Genomic DNA, 13,758 nt, shown 5'->3' on the forward strand with positions numbered 1-13,758 from the left:
TAGAACCGTTTAAAATACCTTACAAAAAGCCTGAGAGCAATGAACCACAAATCCCATATTGACTTTGCCTCGATGGGAAGAAAAAAAAAAAATCCTTCTTAATGCGATGCAAGCTCCCGCGGCACTGCTGACACGCACTTTTCCGCGTTGGTGAGGTACCGCGCAGGAGGCATTGCGGCTTGGCGGAGCCGAGCCAGGGGCAGCCGAGCCAGGGACAGCCGAGCCCACCCAGCCCCGCTGCGGGGAGGGACAACCAGCGCGCCAGGTGGGCGAGCAGGGCCGGACAAACTCGGGCGGGGAGGGGGCTGAGCCGAAACCCAGCGGCTTCCCTGCCTCGTGTGCTGGGGGCCGCGGCTGGGGCAGCGCTGGCGGGGCGGGCGAACCGGAGCCACCGCCCCCGGGGCAGCGCAGGCGGCCGGACCGGGACCGGGAGCGCAGGTAGGGCTGTCCCGGGCAGGTGGGGGCTGTCCCGGCAGGTGGGGGCTGCACTGACAGGTGGGGGCTGTACCCGCAGGTGGGGCTGTACCGGCAGGTGGGGGCTGTACCGGGCAGGTGGGGGCTGTACTGGGCAGGTGGGGGCTGTACCGGGCAGGTGGGGGCTGTATCGACAGGTGGGGGCTGTACCCGGTAGGTGGGGGCTCTGATGGCAGGTGGGGGCTGGCCCTGGCAGGTAGGGCTGGCCCCGCAGGTATGGCTGTCCCCGGCAGGTGGGGGTGCGGGGCTGCGGGCCCGGAGAGCGCGGACGGACCGAGCGGTGGCCGCGGGCAGCGCGGAGCGGGGCGGCTGCAGCCGAGCCCCTTTCGTGCCCTGCCTTGTGTCGTGGGGCCTTAGAGCTGCGGAAACAGCGAAAAGTCAATAAAAAGGAATGTAACCGCCAGTATTTATTGAAGGGACTGTATATACGTGCATATATATTACATATATGTATAAAAGCTGTTGGTTAGGCAAGATGCTTGTCAGGTAAACAGCTGACAAGGATAAACGCTTAAGGATAGGGTAACGCTTAAGGTGAACAGCGTTTAAGGATAAACAGCGTTTCAAGTTGCTGGACGGTATGAGGAAACTCAGGTATCTTTTATTTCTGCTGCATAAGCAGGACAAATGTGCCTGTCGGAGGCAGGTGCGAGGGGCAGAGCCGCGCCTGTCGCCGTCCCCGTGCGTGCGGACCCGCGGCTGTCACCGGGATGCCCGCGCACGGCTCCGTGTGTGTGTGTGTGTTTGTGTGTGTGTGTTTGTGTGAGAGAGGCTCCCCGAGGGCTCCGAAAGCCGAGGCACAGGCTGCTCAGTGATGGGCGGCAGGGCTGGCTGTGGCCGCCCACCGGGACAATTAGCTGTGCAAGTGACTGATCACAGCGATCCGTACCCTAAACAGCCTTGATCTTTCTTCTGGGATATCCACATAGTGTATTTCCAGGAGAATTTAGTTCCTTGCAGGACAAGCAGGTGTGCAGTAATAGACTCGGGCAAAGTGGTAAGAGTCCTGTAGGAAATTGTGAGTTCACAGGCTGACTAAATTCAGGGAATCAATTCAATGAAAAAAAAGAAGCTAAAAGATATAGTCAGTATTATCCTTATTTTGAATTTTTTGATAATTTGCCACTAATTTATCAGTGGTTCTGTTTAATATGTCTACAGGTAAGTTGTTGGGATGAATTTGGGTTTGTGTGACATCACATTCTGACTGAATTGATTTCATTAAGTTAACGAGCTGCTTGGGACAGCTGAGTCTTTGTTGTGAGTCCACTCCTGCAGTGGCAATGAGGAAACGTTTCTGTTAGCACTGGGAAACTGGAGGATAACATGAAACTTAATGAAGTGAAACAGAATTGCATTTCCCTCGGAGTGATTCTATTATGCCTCATTTAGGGCCATGTTATTGCTCACCTCAAATCATTAACTGTTACTGTCTTTTTGTATTTTTTTAGTACTATGTGGCTCATAATATATTCTTGTTTTATATTTTTTTTCAGTTGCATTATATTTAATGTTTACTTTTCCACTTTTTGCAGCAGTGTAACAGAAGTTATATTTTAATGGAAGGTTTCTCTAGGCTTCCCTAATGGGTTCCCACATTAATGCCTTTAAAATTCAATCATTAACTTTTGCCTTCACCTGAAGGTGGAAAGTAATGATGAAAAACAACATAGCACAGTGTGTAATTTGATTTTATAAAGCTTTATCAGAACTGATTCAGCTGATATGTAAACAGGGGAAACCTCAGGAGCTCTCTTTTCACCCCAGCTCGCACATTGACTTGATCCTGAAGCTGTGCAGAGTTTACCTGAGAGCTGCCTTGCTGCAGCAGCCCGGGCTGGATTTGCTGAGCTGGTTCCTGTCTGCAGCTGTGAGGAAGGGGACTAGGACACCCCCAGGGATCCCTTCCGGATCCATGTTCCCAGGCCAAGGTCCAACAGACTGGGCACAGGGGGGCAGATTTTTCAGATGTTTTGGTGCAAACACAATTGCTTCCTGAGGGAGAGATTTGGCATGTGTTTCCTGAGAGAGCCGTGCTTGCGTAAGCAGCCCCCTGCCACCCTCTGAGCTGGACTAGCACAGCCATTTGTGGGGCTCATGGGGAGCTGCACTGGGGGGCTGCACTGCATCCAAGGGCACCTTGCCTTCTTTTTTATTCATAACTTTTCCTCCTGATCTGTCTGACTGTGTGGCTGCTGTGCCAGGGCTGAGAAGGTGGCCTGAAAGGAGGAACACGTGGCAGGGAGCAGGAGGTAAGGGCTGTTTCTGCTGGCTGAAAGAGTGCTGCTGAAAGAGGTAATTGCTGATCAAACTGTGGTCAGAGGGGGATGATGACATGTGGTTATGGCAGTTGCCTGAAAAATGTAGCTGAATGCTCAGATATCTTAATGCAGTTGTGTGTACATGCATTTAGTTAGCTTTATACATGGAGATATGATTCTCTGTTTCTGTTGTAACTCTGAGTTTTCACCCAATGATTTTACTTTCATGATGTATATTCATGTGTACAACTTCAGAATACATTCCCTATGCTATTCTCTATAGGAGTATATTCTCTGTTTTCTGGAAAACAGACCTAGGCATCATAAGAGTATGAGTTTTATTAATCAGGTTATATTTAGCTGAAATAGGTGAATACCTAAAATTCTAAAAGGGAAGATTAAACCACCTCTAAGAGGGTGCCTCTAATCCTAGAGAGATTAATTGTTACATGCATGCACTTTACTCTGTTTTACCTTTACATAAAATGTTAAATATACTTTTGGATGTAGTGTAGACCTGCTGTTAAATTATGAATGACAGAAGCAATTAGACCAATAGCACTGTTTTAATTGATATGGTGAGACTAAGAAGTCAGTTTATTGTAAATATTCCGTAATCTGCTACCATTTATTTTAGTCTGCAAAGCACTGATGCTTTTGTGCATTGTTTTAGGACTTGTTTTCATTCCTACTTTAGACACTTTGTTTCTCTGTCATAATCCTATTGTAACCAGTAAGAAAACACAAGCACGTAGTCCTTTTAGCAGGAGTGCATCTTTAGAAGATGATGGTACACGTTCTTGTTCTTAGAACTTGAAGGATAAATTACATGCTATTAGTGTCTTTATTCAAGAGAAAAATCACTTTTTCCTTCCAACCTGAAACAAGAAACTTCATGGCATTGAAGAAAAATATCTTACCTTTACTGTCCCGTGGTGGGTCACTACAGCTGCAGTTTGGATTATCTTTGTAGAGTCACACGTAGATTTAAAAAAGCAGATTAAAAGAAATAAAAATCTTAATTTTATCCATTTTTTCCTAAGAGGGTTTTCTTCACAGCAGCCTTATGACAGCAAAATACATATTTCATGAGCTGTATTGTTGCCTGTGTTCATTGGCAGGCATTAATGTGACTGTGAGCAGTAGAACTGCAAGCTACAGCTTGCCTGCAGGAGGTGGGCTCCCAGCCTGTGGGATGGACACATTTGGAAAAGTGCAATTTTTAAAAACCAAAACTGTAGCTGACCGAGCTAATCACTCTGTTTTCCTTCACTGGAAACAAAGGTGCTTCCTATGGAGCTCATTGAACTGCTAGTTTTGTTTTCCTCCCTGGGAGCTGTGTGCTGTGCAGTGGGAGAGCCCAGCGGGGCAGTGACTCAGCTGCTCCGGGTGAACACACCCAGGTGGACACTGCCTGTTCCTGCATCGGCTCCTTGTCTCTGCAGCTTGTAGGATATTGGATATAACTGCATGCAGGGAAAGCTGTGATCTTCTGAGCATGGAGTCTTTGGTGTTCAGCTCCCTCATCCTCCTGTTCTTGGAAGAAGCATTTCTCAGCACTGGAAGGTGGGTGTGCTCAGATGACGCCTGTCTGCCATGGTCACAAACACTGGCAGTAGATAGAGAGGAGCCCACAGGACTCAGGTATAGCCAGGAAGCTCTTCTCTTTCCTTGCACTGGAAGATCAAAACCCATCGCTTTTGTCTCTGCAGCATTTTAAGCTGTGGAGGCCCCCGAGGCAGCAGATAATCTCTTCAGCAGTGAGATGAGCAATTCATTGGTAAGATTAGCCAGCAATTTGTGGCAGATTTCTTCCCCAGAGCCTGCAGCAGCTGGGAATTGTAGAACTGGCTTGAGGGCATGACCAATGTATTTTGTTAGTGGGTTGGGATGAATTTAGTCTTCATCAGTAAAGCTCTACTGGTTGCTTTGCATACAACACAAATGCTACTGAAGAGTTTTTTCTCAACTGCAGTTCAGTGTTGGGCAAGTTATCCACAAACCAAGATACTCTTGCTGCTTTTACTTGACTGAAAACAAAAAGAAGAGCATTTTTTGTTCTTATTTGGTTTATGTGTCATATTTATTAATTTTTGCATGTTTTGTTTGATGAGAAAGCAGTAAATGAAGAGTCTTTAGTGTTTACTTTTAGACAGCATTACCAGTTTGCACTGAAAACTGTTGGTGTTTTTCCTTTTTTGGTGTTTTATTGTATCATGATTTTCTGGGCTTTGGTGTGAATGCTGTCTCAGAGCATTATGCTAATAAGAGAAAAATGAAGAAACTGTATTTTTTTAATGTGTGCTGTATGTCTGGTCCATGTAAGGGCTGTACACCCACTCTTAAATGCATCAGGAATCAGGCTTACATTCTGCATCAATTTGCAAGTTGGGTAATGCTATTTAAGTGGATAGGTTTAAAAACTAATGTAAAAACAAGACATGGGAAATAATCTGATCTCCTTTTCCTATTCAACATTATTTTCTTTAACTGTTCTCATTGTCACTAGCATCTATTCAGTTTCTGGGGAATACTGTCCTTGAATGCTTTTTGAATGGTAAACACATTAGTTGCTACCAGAGGGTTGTCATAATTGTCCAGAAATCATGATCATGGGAAACCCTAGACCATATGTGGATATTTATTTATACTGTACATATTTGTTCTTTTAACCTCCTGGAAGGTGAATTATGGAGAACTCATTTGCCACCCTTTTCCATCCAGTTCTCCAAGTTTCTTGTGCAATCTGTGAGTGACTGGGATGCCATCAAAATTATTGCCGTATCTTGCCAAGACATGTGACCAAACTTCAGGGAATCCTCACTTTTTGTCACAGACTGCCAGTGTACTTGCCTACACACACCATTTATACTCCATTTCTTCTGGTAATAGTGCACCTATTGATTGAAAGCTTATCTCAAATCCATTTGAAGCATTAGGTGAGTGTGCAGGTGAAAATATGGTAAAAAAAATTTCAGTTCTCAATTGCAATGTCAGAAGCAAAGCTCCTGATAGAAAACAAATAGAAGAAGAAAACATTTTATTTGGATATTTAAAAAATGAAAGCTGTTTCCCAGCTATTGCAGAAGATCCTAGAGGCAGGTTTTGAGTATCAAAACAGAGAAGATGCTTCAGCTAGCAACCACAAAATTCCTGCATCCCCCTTTCTGAATAGGATCTGAAAGTATTTTTGGATTTGGGAATTCAGGTCCTCATCCTCAGTCCTCAGCAGGACAGTGCTGACATTTTTCTCTCCCTTTTTTCAAGATGGGAGCTGTCTTCTTTATTTTTTTCTTTTTTCTTTTCTTTTTTTTTTTTTTAATCTCAGTTTCCTTCCTTCCTGCTATTTCTGGATTTCTCTAAATGTTGATGTAATGATTCACATTTCCCAGATGTGAAGTGCAAATGTGGGAAGTGGGATCTTTCCCCTGCCTCTCTAGAGGTTTCTTGGAGTCTGTGGTGCTGTTTCCTAGATAACATCTCTCCTGGTTTCAAATGGTTTTCCTGCTGGCCACAGTATTTTGGGGGCTGTTTCAGTACCTAATAAGTCATGTCTTAGAGTGTTCATTATAAACACATCTTAAACTAGGTTGGCTCTGAGAGCTTCTTGAGGACCTCACAAAAGTCCTTAATTTAGTCGGTAGACTAAATAGTCAAATGCCTCCCCTTGTCTGCTGCAGCCCTTATCTCACCAAGCTGTCATGTTTGACAGTATCAAGCTCCTTTGGCAGTGGAGCCTGTTCAGGCAACCTGCTGGTGAGTGCTCAGTTGGGAAGGGGCAGTGCAGGGCTGTGCTGCTCTCTGTGGTCACTGCCCCAGCTCCTCTCTGCTCTGTCTTTGGCTGATTGCTGGGTGGAGCATGGATTCCATGTTTGTGTTACTCCTGTGCATTCCCAAAGGTACCAGAGTATTTGAATTTGTCATTTTTTGACTTTGTGTTTATTCCTCTCCTCCAAAAGCCCCTGAAATCAGCCCTTCCAGCTCATTAGCTTAATTTCCCATAGAAGTCATTAAGAGAATAGGGAAAGGAAGGCCTGAAATAAGGAGAGTCAACCTCCAAATGGTTCCACATTCAAGGCATGTCCCAACTTCATCTTTCTCTCACTGAAATGCTGAATCCAGTCTCTCAGCTATTAAGCATGAAATTTCCTGGGTCAGAGGCATCACACTCAGCCTTGCCTATACCAGTGTGCTTAGTGTCAGTGTTCAATAAATATCCTCAGCTGGTTTTAAAGTGAGTTACTGCACTGAACTTGATGGGATTAAAGCTTTCCCTTTTTATCATCTGGGCTCTGGCCCTTGAAGAATTGCTTTGATGTGCTATTGCCATTTGAATATGTTGTTGTTACACTTCTTATAGGCAGCCATTTTTCAGTTTTTTAAAGAAACAAGCATTTCTGGTTGTTTGTTTGTTTTTAAACATTGCAGCCTTCCAGATGCAATCCTGTCAGTTTGGATAACAAACTGCTGCCTATCTATGTTGACCACGACCATGTCCTTGCTGCCACACGTTCCTGGAGAGCTCTCTCCCTGCTGACTATCTCTTGGCAGCACTGCTTTTATGCAAACATCTCCTTAAATTACGCTTTCTTCCATAAAAGCTTGGAAGATACACTATCTGACCTGCTTCATCTAACAAGCCAACACTACTTGTTTTGACTAAAGACCATTTGGGAAGCTTCTCTGTAAAGTGCCCTCTGCCTTTTGCCTCCCTCTTGCTCTCTTTCTAAACTTTTAAAATATTTTTTCTTTCTTTCTTTAGTCTGAATAGTCCTTGGAGCAGCTACAGTGTTATCACACTGAAATTCAAAGTGCATTTTTAAAGGGACTGAAAACAGTTCTCCTTGGACAAAGAGAACATTGGAATGGAAATCAGCTTAGCAAGAAATGCCAGCTGAGAGGAGCAGCACTTTCCCTCTTGAAAGGACTGAGTTAATACAAAGATCAGGTAGTTTCTCCACTTAACCAATATCAATGCTGTGCTCCAATAGCAGCTGGAATTTTTTGTATCAAAGCTGTTTTCAGTGTTAAGTATAGAATTAACTTTTTTGTTTGTTTGTTTCCTAATCGAAATCAATTCAGACTATTTATCTGTGCATCTGGTATTTTGCATTGAAAGTGGCCTAAATATTTAATTTGAGAAATGCAGCTGCCATAAAATACAATTTGGTGACAGCAGAAAAATTAGTATTGGATGAACAATGTGTTGGATGTGGCATCACAGCTGGTCACAAAGGACCCTGAAACTCTTAGCAAAAATGTGCAGTTTCTCTCATTATGTATTGAAGGACCTGGCTTCCACCCTAAATACGTGAAAATCTAAGCAGTCAAAACAGAATCCAGTGGGAGAACAATTAAATTGGTCAAATTTAATTTTCATTTTTGCAGGCTAGCACGTGGCTGTGATGCAAATTGGCAAGGCAAAAACGCTGTGTTAGCAGAGACATCCCTGTGAATCCCAGCCAGCGCCAGCTTCCTGTAGAAGCAAACACTGTTATTTCTGTAGCCTGTTTGGCTCTGTAGGGCACAGCACAGATCCAGAGCTTTGAACAGAGCTTTGAGCTCCCTTCTGGTTAGCTTAGGGTTCCAGATGTAGTGTAGGCAGCGCAGTAGAGCAAAGCAGTGCAAGTGAGAATGGGAAATCTAGGATGAGCTGTGACTCACTCCCTGCCTCATCCACCATCCTCTGCTCTTCATGAAGCCAGTGTTCCATCTCTTGTTTGTGGTCAGAGTTCTTTCTATCAGGGCCCATTTAATTTAGCCTGATGGAGTAGCAAGTTGGAAAGAATAAATAGAATTATCCCTCACATCTGGTCTATTTTTAATGAAGTTAATGGAGTGGAGAGTAGTCTCTGAGGGGTTGCAACCCATATGATGTAATTCTTCATTTGGCTTATGGTGCAAGCTACATAGAATCATCCCACATGTGACTGATGGCAAAATGACACTTGTTAGTTTGCAAACTTTGCTTGTTTGCCAGAAAGCATGGGTTAACAAAGGTATTTCAGATGAGAGGTCTTGCATGGCCACTTTGGGCATATCAGCAGAGATCCTTTGCAGGGCACTCCTTTAGCAGGCAGGGCTGAAGCAGTGACAGGTGTCAGCTTGGGTGACAGCTGTGAAAAGTTGGTACACAAAGCAACACATAGAAAATAAAAAATCCCTTACTTCTATTGCTTCTAGAATTCAACAAGCATGTAAGTGCTGTTGTCAGTGTATTGATGCCTCCTGACAGGAGAGGTCTATGTGGTTGGCTCTAATGCACCAAATAAAATCTGTGTGGGGAAAAAAGCAGAAGATGTGAAGGTGGTGACAGACAGGACAGTGTGTGAAACCAGTGGAGTGTGTTTTAGGGTGGCAGAGGAGGAGGAAAAGGAAATCTGCTGACACTTGTGGACTCATTAAAAGTTTCTTGGGATTCTGTTTTTGCTTCAGGTGAATTTAGAACTTTGTAGCAATTTAAAATTTATTAAATGCAATCTGCCCTAATGTGAAATGCTCACTCAAAAAGAAGAATTATGATGAAGGATTTGAAGCTTTTTCTGGGTAGCTTCATAGGCAGTTGTTGCTGCCAACATCCTTCCAATGTTTTTCAGGGTACCAAGATACACCAGTGATACTTAATTGGAAATAAAAACTTACTGAGAGATCTTGTCGCTAACAAAAGATAATAATTTAATTTGACACCTTAGTTTTTGTTTATCAGTTTCAGCATGAGATCAAAATTAGCTCTGTGTTATTATAGTTCCAATGAATTTATGGGTGATCCAACAATTCCCTGTAACAAGTCTTCTTTGGGATGCTTCAAGCATCCCTTTCAGGTAATTCAGAAGATGCAATTTAAATAATACTATCCTGATAGTTATGGTTTATTCCCTATAGGAGGTGAATTTCCATTGTAAATAGAAGATGTTCTTGAAAAAAACACTAGGATCTGTTTGTTTTTACAGAAAAAAAATTAACTTCACAGTGAAAAGATTTTAAGGAATGTCATCCTCTGTGTATCAATATATGAACACTGGTTTTAGAAATTATTTTTGCTTTCTGATAATTTCTGAGTTATTTTTGCTTCTTTTTTTCATCCATGTAATAAGCTGTTTAAAGGGAAACTGATCCCACTAAAAGGATTATTGATAACGAGATCTAGGTAAGAGACAATTACAAGGTTGGCTGGAATAGTAGGATAAGAGGATAACTGTTGGGTCATCCCTTTAAATCTTGTTCTTTTGTTCCCAAACTGACATTGGCGAGACTTTGACCAAATTATATTCATATGACTGTGCAGTCTAAACAGGTAGCAAATGCATTTCTACACCGTGGTTCCTTGACCAGTAATGTGAATAATGAAGCTGAGAGTGAAAAGCCAGGACTACTTTGTGTTTTTTAAAATTTCTTATAACTCATATGGTGTACATCTTGGAGCATGGTACCAGGTTGAAAGCCTATACTTAGTTCAAACAATCTATTCTTGAATTTTCTAACCAGGCTTATGTTTTTATAAACTTTCCAATTCAGTGGTTCAAGAAGCTATGATAAATGGCCAGCAAGCTGGCCTGTAGGATCAGATGAAAAGGCACAGGCTGCATAGTTCAATTCTGAAGTGTTTCCATTTGAGAGTTTGCCCATAGGAGCCTTTGGGTGTTTTATGGGAGATTTGGCAGGCTGTGTTGGTTCTGGGGTTGTAAATATTGAGCTGCTGTAATTAGGGCTGGGTTTATTAGGAAGAAGAAACAGAGAATTTTTACCAATGTTTTTATAACCAGTTCTTACATAAATTTCTAGGTTATTTTTCTTAGATAGCATCAGCCTCTTTCTTTTTTTCCCTTTTAAAATGTCACCTTTTATAGACTCTCTTATCATTGCTGTCAAACATTTAACAAGATGACTCCCTAACATCTTGTCTTGCTCCTCCAGATGGGCTCTCGCTGCTTCTTTTATAGCTATCTGGCTTTGCAGTGTAGATGTTGAAGAGAAAAGACAAATGTGAAACAATCTGGGGAAAGTGGTTTCCTGTTTTTCTACATATGGTCTCATTTACTGCTAGAGTATCTCAAACTTCTCTTCTGTAAAATTTCTGCCCTCACCACTTATAGGTTTGTTTTCCTGTCAGAGGCACGCTTGGGTCCCTTGGAGCAAAGCTTTTGGTCTCATGCTTTTTATGAGTTAAGATAATCCTGTGCTTCTTGTGGTCAGATATTTTTTCAAATATTCCTTCCAATCACATCTCCATCACAGACTTGTTTGAACACTTACTGTAACATTCTGCTTGCTGACAGTTCTGTGTGTCTGTGGAGCTGAGAGGATACGAGCTAAGGATATGTATGGGAACACCAGAAAAATGAAAATGGAGAGTAACTTCTAAAGAAATTAAAATAGAAATCTGGAGAACAATGGTAAAACATACTTAAGGTATAACAGGGTTGTATTTTTTCCCTGTGTTTCACTTACCAAACCAAAAACATTCTCTGAAGAGAAATGTTCTTTAACATAAAATTGAATAACTGTATTTCTGGGCTGCACTGCTGCCTAGCAGGTGTACACCCTTAAGATCATGGAAAGTTCCTACAGATCATTTCTGAAAATGATGTAATTGAGCAGCTGCACCAGTATTCACTTGGCAAAGAGAACCTGGGGCACTTCTTTCAAAGTTTTAAAGTTTTCCTAGAAACTAAAATAAGGTATTAAGCAAGGATCAAGTTGAAACATGGATGGCTCTGTGAGGCTGAGTGGAAGACTGAGCATGAAGAATGTGCTGATCTGCCCAAGACACTTTGGTTGTTTGTTAACTTCCAGCACGTGGGATTCTTCCTGGTCAGAGATGTATTTTGTATAGCATGCTGAAAATTCATCCTCTCAACTTCCATCTGTTTCCTTGTCTTTCCTTTTAATATTTCATGTTTCCTTAGTAGTTTCCCTTTTGTTACTTTCTGAAGGGTTTGTGTGGTGACACGTGTGAGCCTACTTGTGCAGAGATGTGTTTTTTGTAATGTACATATGGATCTATTACAATATATTATATTTTGCTTTTTCAATAAGGGAAATGTGATTAGTGCAATGGCTTCTCAGAAATACCTAACTCTGTAAAACCACATTCATCAGCATTTACTTTCAGAAGTCTGTTTCAGGAAGTGACAGACATCCTGGTTTTCTGTCTTGAACAGTTGTCTGTCCAGTCTTTAAAGATTTTTCTGCTATTCCTGCCAGGTATTATCTTAATGCGCAATTACAATATACAATGATTATATAATAACATAATTACAGGAAAAATATTTTGTGGCTGTGACGTGATAGTAGAACTATCTGACTTTTTTACAGAGTTTAGGACTTCAGCTGAAAACCTCCCAAGACAAATAATAGTCACAGTGACAGTTTGCAATCATATGGTGCATCTTATCCTTTAGAAGAGCATGCATGGCATCAAGTATCCTAATAGCTTTGTTTCAGAACATAAGCTTGTGTGAACAAAAGGAAATAACCTGCCTTGCCTTTCCATGCCTGATTAGCTTTGGCAAATATTGCACGTTGAGGACGATGATGAATTGAAGCTAAAAGCAGCCCTAAACCATCAGATGAATAGACAACCTTCTGGATAGCTTGTTCTGTAGGTACAGAATTTGTTTTTAGATTGCACTTGTGGAAGATACACATCTTGAAAATTAACTGTGAAAAGTATTTTTCTTTGTGAATTGTTAAAAACCCAAAAATGCCACTTGGGCTCTGAACCCTTCAAAAACATGGGGAAAATGTGTTTTTGCTTAAGTGCATCTTACTAAAACCCAGCCAGGCACATCAAGGACATTATAAACCAAATTAGTTTTGCATGGCTTGAATAAGGTTTTTCCATAAACAGAAAGGCTGAAAAGGTGATAACTGTGAAAGAGCTCCAAGTACAGGTACCAGTTCTCTAAGCGTATCACTGAGACCTCTAAGTGAGGGCTTACAAATGTCCCCTGGTCTTGCCTCCTGCATTCCTGGATCTCCTCTGCTGAGCAGGAGTTTGGACTGGGTGTCACCTCTCCCAGGACACTGCAGAAGAGTTGTCAGTGCTTCCCCAGGCTGGGACTCCCCACTGAGGACGTTTGCTGGAGCTGGTGTTCATCAGCACTCATTTCTTAGAGACACAAAAGCTGGCAGAGGCGAGACACAGAAGCTGGCAGCAGCCACAGCTTTTGGGTGGCCTTTGGCACTCCCAGGTACATTCAGGGAGATGTGTCTCCACGTTGTCAGCCCCTTAGTTCTACCCAGGCACAGCTGCACTCTTGGTGCCTGAGCACCCCTGGTGTGCCTGAGAACACCCTGATTTTGTCTGGAGGGATCAGAGCAGCACTTGCTTGTTACATGATTCACTAGGTCATCTCCAGCTAACCTAAGAGAGGATAATTTTTGGATCCTTATCACCAAAGTAGAATTTGGGGTGAAGAAAGGGGAGAGTAATGATTTCCACAGACTAACTAATGGTCTGGAAAAAAAGTGCTGTTCTCCATTGCAGCTTTGCAGTGGCATTCTTTCTCAGGGCAAGGTTGTCCTGAAGATGGAAAAAATTATATACCAGATGTGGGAGAAGTGTCACTTTAAAACCACTTTGATTAAAAAGCTTTTTCAGAATTTCCAAACAATTATGGTCAGATGTTAACACTTCTTTAAGGATATAAGAGGACACTAATAAATACCTGATCCAGAGAAGTGCACAGGTCCTTGAACAGATAGGAATGACTCAGAAAAATTATTGTACTATCACATATTTAAGCTTAACAGTAAATGAAAAGTGTTTGAAGAAATGTTTATATCATTAATGATAAAATTCAAAATTAACAGAAAAATGCAAAGTAATTATAAGTAAATAAAAAAACTTTTCCAGAAACCACTGTCTACCCACCACCTGTTTCTACATTAGGAAAATGTAGGTATGTTGGAAATTTGAGAGATATTAGAAAAATAGCAAATATCAGAGATTTTGGACATATCTGTATATTGACATCATAAGACAGAATATGTGTGACCACAGCCTTGCTAAAGATGTGCT

The 13,758-nt window shown here is 42.1% G+C and overlaps 1 protein-coding gene across 3 annotated transcripts in view; it reads left to right on the plus strand.

The window, feature by feature from the left end:
- The first annotated feature begins 217 nt into the window (after positions 1-217).
- SLC16A12 (solute carrier family 16 member 12) overlaps positions 218-13,758 on the plus strand; it is a 37,159-nt gene continuing 23,618 nt past the window's right edge. Inside the window, exons 1-2 of one of the 3 annotated variants that reach the window (XM_033066721.1) lie at positions 218-265; positions 2,679-2,769. The gene's annotated coding sequence lies outside the window, so the exon portion shown is untranslated. Of the gene's footprint in view, positions 266-2,574; positions 2,770-13,758 lie in introns of those variants that run through there. The other 2 variants (XM_033066722.1, XM_033066723.1) reach the window with 2 other exon arrangements.

Source organism: Catharus ustulatus, chromosome 8, assembly GCF_009819885.2.
Source record: "Catharus ustulatus isolate bCatUst1 chromosome 8, bCatUst1.pri.v2, whole genome shotgun sequence".
Lineage (NCBI taxonomy): Eukaryota > Metazoa > Chordata > Aves > Passeriformes > Turdidae > Catharus > Catharus ustulatus.